Genomic DNA, 7,861 nt, shown 5'->3' with positions numbered 1-7,861 from the left:
AGCGCGTACACAACTTTCCCACTAGAGCGCGCCCCGCTAAGCACAACGGCGCAGGCCCAGCGCCCGTCCGTCTCCACACTACGAGATGGCGCTGTCTTAGAGACGGACCAAATTCTGCTTCCGCCGATCCGCGTATTAATATGTAATGCAGCCAATGAGATTGCTGCTAACGTAGAACCTTTTCTCCTCATGGATCACACTCGCACAGTGATACCTGAACGCGTGAGGTATTATAATGAGTGTCAGTCTGCATCAGTCTGCATTAGTCTGCATTTGTCTGTACCAGTGTATAGTCAAGTTTCAGTCTGCGCTTAATAAGATTATCATATTCCTGTACATAGTCATGAAGAGAAATGCATAGACACTTTGTCAAGTATCAGAGATATGTGAGAATACGATTAATGTACCAAGACCAAAGGAACTTCAGATTGTCAATTGTAAATAGCATCCAGAATCAAGTTAAGTAATTTTATGTGGTTATTATTTTAATAAATGTGTGTGAAAATTAATTAAGTTGTGTTTAAAGTTGGTCACTGTCAATCTGCTACTCTAAGCGAGCAAGTGGCATTTCTGTCGTCTGACCTAACGGCAGAAGATAAACACGCCACAATAAGACCACGAGACATATTGCTGACACTCGCCTACTTCGTTAGAGCGACGAGTCATATAATCTGATGGTGTGTGTACTGAAAGTCTTACAGTACGCACACCGCAATATCAAAAATGACAGAAAGTGAGTTTTCAGTGAAATGGGTTCGTAATGTTGACTGAGAAATAGCTCTAAAACACCTAGCAATAAGCCAGCAAAAATAGTGAAACAAAGCTCTCTAGAATGGTGAGTATCCCGCTAACACAAAGGCAGGCACCTGCGCAGATTCTCCCTACACCAGAAAATTTGCTGTGATCTCTTCGAGCACCCATAAACCATCTGTTTCATCTGTAAATTTGTTTAAGAAAGGCAAACACCTTCAAAATGAGAGGGTTTAGCGTTATTCCTGGGGAGAAAATGTGCCCAACCTGTATCAAACTTATTAATGAAAAACAAGTAAGTGACGACTCATCACCAGACTATAAAAAAGATAGTAATGTGAAGATGCAGACTCTTGAAAAATCTGTGCTCAGTACAAGCCTAGGAGTATCTCCTGCAAAGCTGCATTCAGTTGCTCGGCGTAGTTGGTATGCAGCAGCCAAGTGAAAATTGGAATCAGCTGCTGGTGCTCTGAAAAAGTAAAATTTCACATACATATCAAGTTGAGCTGGCCTCTGATGCAAGCACTATCCTTGACAGTAATTTAACAGAACAGGGAGAAAAGGCAAAACTTCATGATGAACTCATAGACAAAATGAAACAGAAAATTGAATATGCAAATAATCGTAAAAAAATGCAGTTACTTAACCTTGTGCCAAAATTTCCTTCCCTTTACCAAAATAGTGCATACTTGCAGGATCATCAGTAACACATAGAGTATGTGTGTGCATTTACCACCAAAACGTTAAATTGCTTCTAAATTCCATTTCCATTAAAGATCTAATTAAAATAATAACATGTGATATAAATAACCTAACTTGTATGCTTCGTCTGTGTGAAAAATGCCCCAACAGTTCACTGCTTCAAACCCACTTAGAAAATGAAATAGAAGACTATGATCCTGATGAGATGGTCCAGTACAGTCAATGGGTATTAATTGTGTTCAAATCACTTCTCTATCAGAATTCTGTGACACACTATTTAAGAAAATTGAAAAAAATTATTCCACACTCTTTTGTTTCTCAATCACAATCTGACTGTCTGAAAATGAAGAAGGAAACACTTGATGAAAGATCAGTGTCAATGTTTTTTTTTTTTTGGATTTCAGTGAAAATCTCAATTTTGTTGTTCAAGATTAAGTATAGGGGTACCAACGGAACAATGGTAGCTGCACGCTTCACACTGTCCATATATATTACAGAAAGGACAAACAGTTGCATGCAAAAAGTATTTGTATTGTTTCTGATGATCTAGAAAACGATGTTGCCTTGGTGTATCAGACTCAGAAGACTGTACTGAATTATTTTAAGTGTGACTTTCCCGAAATTCATCTTGCATATGTTGAATATTTCACTGATTGTTATGCTGCACAATACAAAAATTGTAATAATTTCAGAAATATCTGCTACCACGAACACGACTTCAACATAAAGTACAGCTGATCCATTTTTGCTACCAGCCATGGCAAATCTCACTGTGATGGTATTGGTGGCACTGTTAAAAGACCTGTCACAAAAACAAGTTTGCAAAGAGTTTACAGAGATCAAATACTTACAGCTTCGCAGGCATCTGAATTCTGTCGCGAGAACCTGCAAGTCATTTCAGTTGCCTTTGTTTCAAAATATGAAATGGTACAAGTCAGACATTATCTTTCTCAGCACTTCACAAGTGCAAAAACAATTCCTGGAACACGATCTCTACATCACATTGTACAAGTACCATCAACCAAGATTCGAGCAAAAGTGCTGAGTTGTGATACGGATTTTAGTATCATGTATGATTTCTCAGATGCACTTCCGCCACTAATGCCAGAAGGCACTGTGTAACCCAACTGCTATGTTGCGTTTGCATATGACTCTTCTTGGCATTCGGAAATTGTTGAGAAGGTGAATTGTGAAGAAGATGTTACAGTAAGGTTCACCCATCGTCATAGACCGTACCCGTCCTTGTATTGGCATTATAAACATGTTTGTAATGTTTCTTTGTCTTATATTCTGTGTGAAGCTGATATCACCACAGCAACAGGCCATACTTATTCTCTGAGCAAAGAGTCCTCAAAGTTGGTGGAAGAAAAGTGGTTCTCATACAAAAAAATATTATCTGAGCATCAAAGTGTCTCGTCACATGTGTAGTTCCGAATTTTGTGAATTGTTGACAATATTGGCTTTTGTCAACATGCTTAAATATTATAAATAAAATACAATGTATTTTTACAGTGAATTAATTTGGCTATGGCAGAGGTAACAAAGTATTCATATGTCATGTAATGTACAAGTTGCTCTATATTTTATAGTGTGTCATTTTGTTTCATATATTTCAATTTTTGTTCAATTTGGATATTGTTATGTGTACTTACTTTGTTTATGTCTCTTGGCTAGTAGTTGTATTTCTCTCCAGTATATATATAATTTCTCTTCCCCAGCGCTATTCATTTCTCAAAACTGATTTTTTTTGTGATGAAACTTTATTATTTGTAGATCACTTTCTAATTTTTTCAGTGTGTTCCAAAATATTTTTTTTCTAATTTAATAATAAAATTAAATAAAATTAATTTACAAAAGTTTAATTGGACAATTCTAACATGTTTTCAGAAACTACATGTCTGTAAGGATATTCAGGGAAATAACCGTATTTTGCTTATAAACTGCAGCCAACTTTCAAATTTTTACAGTTTGCCTTGAAGTAACGCATAGCATCAAACTTCCAGCAATTGCTACCAACATAATGTATATAAAGCAATAAAAATTGGCTGAAGTTCCTGATATTAGATACAAAAGTAGTACACAAAATCTCAGTTCACGTGTAATGGCCTGAATGACTTGACATGGAAAGACCCCAATGAAATTAAGATGGCGAACAATGAGTACCTGAATGTGCTTTTGTTGGCAGGTGGATGAGAAATTAGTATATCAGCTCAATGAAACATACAAGAAATACAATATAAAATTTCTAATAATAAAACGAAAATAATAGCATAATAAGTAAAATACCGAGTACATCAAAAATTGTTTTAGATAACTGAGTTTTAGAACGTCTCGCATCTCCTACTTCCGCTGTGAAAAAAGTTTTGATTTTTAAAGCGACAGAAAAGTCCAAACAATCTGTGGTACCATTAGCAGAACGTGAGCCATCAAGTGCAAAAAGAGACCACCTTGAAATTCTATGAAGTGATAGTGGTTCCTGTATTGTTCTATGGAAGTGAGAGCTGGATTAGCATAGAAAAAAAGAAAAGAAAAGAAAAGGAAATTGAAACAGGAGAAATGAAGCTGGGGGACGAAGCGCTGCACAAGAATAGACATAACTAGAAATGAAAAAGTTAAATCATAATTAAGTATTTTCAACATGCATGAAAAAATTCAAAAAATATCATGAAAATTTGAGACAATATCTCACGAAAATGCCAGGTCATAGAATTTGCCAGAAGACCCTGCACTACAAAGCGGATCTTAAAAGAGATACTGGAAGATCTCGGAAAAGAAGGGAATGATTTTGTTACTAACTTCGAAATGTGCTATAGCAGAATCTTTGGAAACAACATGACGATGACGAAAGTAGGAGTAGCAGCCAAGACGGCGGCTTCCAACATGGTCACTATGTTGGCAACGTGGCCTCACAACCCCCCCCCCCCCCCACCCCCATCCCACCCCCCCACACACACACACTCGTCTCACTCATCTCACATTACTTCAATTTTTCGACATGTTCCACTGCTACGGTCCTCCGTGTACAACACGACTATGACGGCAGCTATTGTACATGTCAATATAAGTTTAGCTACCAGGTTGCGAAGGGTGGAACGCGGCACTTTATTGCTCTGGGGAATTGGCCCAAGCTACCTGTGAGGTTCTGCGTCAACCCCAAGTCATAGAATAGAATACTGGCTGTGTTCAAATGGCTCTGTGCACAATGCGACTTAACTTCTGAGGTCATCAGTCGCCTAGAACTTAGAACTACTTAAACCTAACTAACCTAAGGACATTACACACATCCATGCCCGAGGCAGGATTCGAACCTGCGACCGGAGCGGTCGCTCGGTTCCAGACTGTCTGCGTTCCTCTAGCTAACTAGCTCTCTAGCGCTAATAGACGCCCCAGACGTAATTTACGAATCGGACATGATGCTTAGGCGCTGAATTTATTCCCCACCATCCGGTTCCACGGAGCGCGTAGGTAACTGCATTTATTGCGTGAGATGTTCAGGAGATTAACTGTAGGAGCTTCGACCCATAACCTCGCGTAAGTCTACTAAAGACAAAGTAAGCGTTGATGTTAATGTATACTGCATCTTCTTTGCAAAAAGTACTAAAAGGGAGAAAATGCTAATAACCGACAGCATTACTTGCGAGTGAGAAAAGTCTTCAGCAAGTTACGATGCTGTCGTGTTGGATATGTTCCGCGTCAGAACATCTGTTTCCGTGGGGAAGGACATACCACAAATGCTGAGACTCGCAAACGTAATGAAACTGGGAAATGAAAAAGCAGCTGTTCATATAAAGAAGTGTGGGAGCTTCTATTGTTATTTATCTCGGGTGTCGAAGAAACACTGAAAAAGCTGAAAGGAAATTCCAGGATTAAAAAGATTCGAAAGTAAAGGTTTGAAAATGCGATGGGCCTTCTGGCCAAAAGCAGACTGTCCATCTTGCCTTTTCATCAAACTTATAAAGCTCAGTGCTCGGGCATAAGTTTTTGATTGCAGAACAATGCAATTGTAAAATAAAGTCCAAATCAATTACCTTTGTAAATTTGAAGATTTCTGAGCACTGTCAAGTGCAAAACATTCGTTATTTGTTGACATGGTCGCCGGTAGTTCCGGTAGCTGAGTGCGCAGCTTCACATTCTTCTAATCGTAAATCCACTGGCTCTAAACTTAGTAGTAGCGACTCTTTTTCTACTTTTATTTCAGTTCTACATTTATTATCAATTGTAAAAGTTAACAAATATTAAATCCTTGTTTCATGTAAAAATAACATCTTTTATTTTTAATTACTTGTCGTTCGAAAATAAATCAAAATTTTATGCGGACGTGCGCTATGAGTTTTTGTGAAACAAGACAAATTCATAAATAAATAATACTGATTAGTCTCTAGAAATAGAAAAGCGCTATTGATGTATCAAATTTTGATTCATTATGAATCATCGTATGTTCATGCCATTATTAATTTTTATTTAAAAAAAGACATGATTCAATGTTTGTCAGTTAACATTCTCATTTGTTAAATAGTTTTTCCGGCCAAGTGTCAGTCTTGTTAAGTGGAAAAGAAAGAAAAGAAAAATCACCCATATCTCAATCCCTCCCTCCCCCCCCCTCCTTGTCATTGTCCATTTCCTCTTCCCCACCATTCGTCCATCGTCTCTGCCTTCGCCTCCCTTTGTCCATCACTTTCTCCCCCCCCCCCCTCTCTGCGTCCATCTTTGCTCCCCTCTTTTTCCATCTTCTCCTGCCCACACCCCCCCTCTCTCTGTCTGTGGCCTCCTCTGTCCTTTTTCTATTTCCTCCTCCCCCTCCCTCTCCATCTTCTCCTGTTTCTGTCCATTTCCTCCTTCCCACTTTGCATGTTTACCTTCTCCTCTCTTCTCTCTCTCTCTCTCTCTCTCTCTCTCTCTCTCTCTCTCCATCTCCTCCTGCCTCCCTCCCCCTCCACCTCTGTCCGCCACCTTCTCCCCCTTTTCTATATCCATCCTCCCCTCCTCCTCACATTTCGTCTTGTTACTTGTATCTTCTTATTCCCACTTTTTCTGTTCATTCCCTTCCACCACTCTGTCACCTCTTCTTCCCCCTCTCTCTGACTTTGGGCCTTGTTTGTTGCTATAGGTAATTGAGGTTCTGCAATAATATTCTAATTACACGACGATGAGCTACAAATACAACTTTCCTGTCTGCTAGCAACGTTTCTCTCCTACGTCCGTCGGAATGTTCATTACAGGATGGTGTAAAAATTAGAAATGAACCGGTCAAGAACATTTCGAGATTTCTGGTAAGAACATTTCCCCTTTATCTATTACAAAATAGGTACATACAAACAAGTCCGTATTTGTACGCAACGTTGTGTCGAAATTCCGAAGAAATAGGTGAAGAACTTTCCAAGATTTATGGTTTCGTACAAAAGAACATTTAAATTTCATTTAAACATATAAATTAGTAATTTTATGTAAGAAAAAATAAAAAAATGCTACTTGTGAGTTTATATCGAGTTTACAATTGTAAGAATTTTAGAATACGTGCTCATCTACCAGCGACTGCTTTAATAATTTAAAAACCAGCAACCCGCACCCCTGATTTTAAAAATATTTCGTCTCCCGTGTCTAAAACAGTTAATTTTCCACGCATCAACTCTTAAACTATGTTTCGTACAATGATATAATTTTGCAGTTACGTTCTGTGGCATATCTAGACACTGTGACTCTTTAAGCTATCCCGGCGGATATGTGGTAAATAGTCTTCACGAGTTTGCCGCCGGATCACGTTGTGCAAATTCCACAATATTTCCTTGACATAACTGTCCAACTTCTTTAGGTGGTTCAACCTTGCTGCCACCAGCTGACGGTATCCGCACGGTATCCGCACATCGATCGCATTTCTACAACTGGTGCGCAAAGAATGCGCAGGCGCGGAAATTGCGCATGCGGAGTGATTTGCAGATAGATCGTACCATATTCAAACTCCCTCTGTTCCAGAGATTCGACAGGCAGTAGACCGCTCCATTCGCAACATCAACAGAACAGGCTCTGTGAACGGTATACTATGCCTTCCACATCGCTGGCAACGGGTTCTACCCAACGTTGGTGGCTACTTCGAAGGACAGTAACAGGTGCAAACATGCAACTCTTTTATAACGGTTGTGAATAAATAGTTGCCACTATTTAAGTTCCAACCCTCGTACATCGAATTTTCATAACTGAATGGAAATGCCTTGTCTAGCCTAGGTACAACAGGAGGAAGCTTAGATCTGTAATATTTCATACTTCGAACTGTTTCGAATTTATGAGTATAGCATGTAGACACATAACTGCATTAGTCCAGCAAAAATCGACTCAAGATCCATTTAATATAAAAGTTGAAAAGCAGCAGGCACTCCTAAGCAAATATTAAACTGCACTAAGAAAAGGCTTTCCC

Source organism: Schistocerca piceifrons, chromosome 9 (genome assembly GCF_021461385.2).
Source record: "Schistocerca piceifrons isolate TAMUIC-IGC-003096 chromosome 9, iqSchPice1.1, whole genome shotgun sequence".
Lineage (NCBI taxonomy): Eukaryota > Metazoa > Arthropoda > Insecta > Orthoptera > Acrididae > Schistocerca > Schistocerca piceifrons.
The sequence above is the reverse complement of the archived record's forward strand: the minus strand, read 5'-3'. Positions refer to the sequence as shown.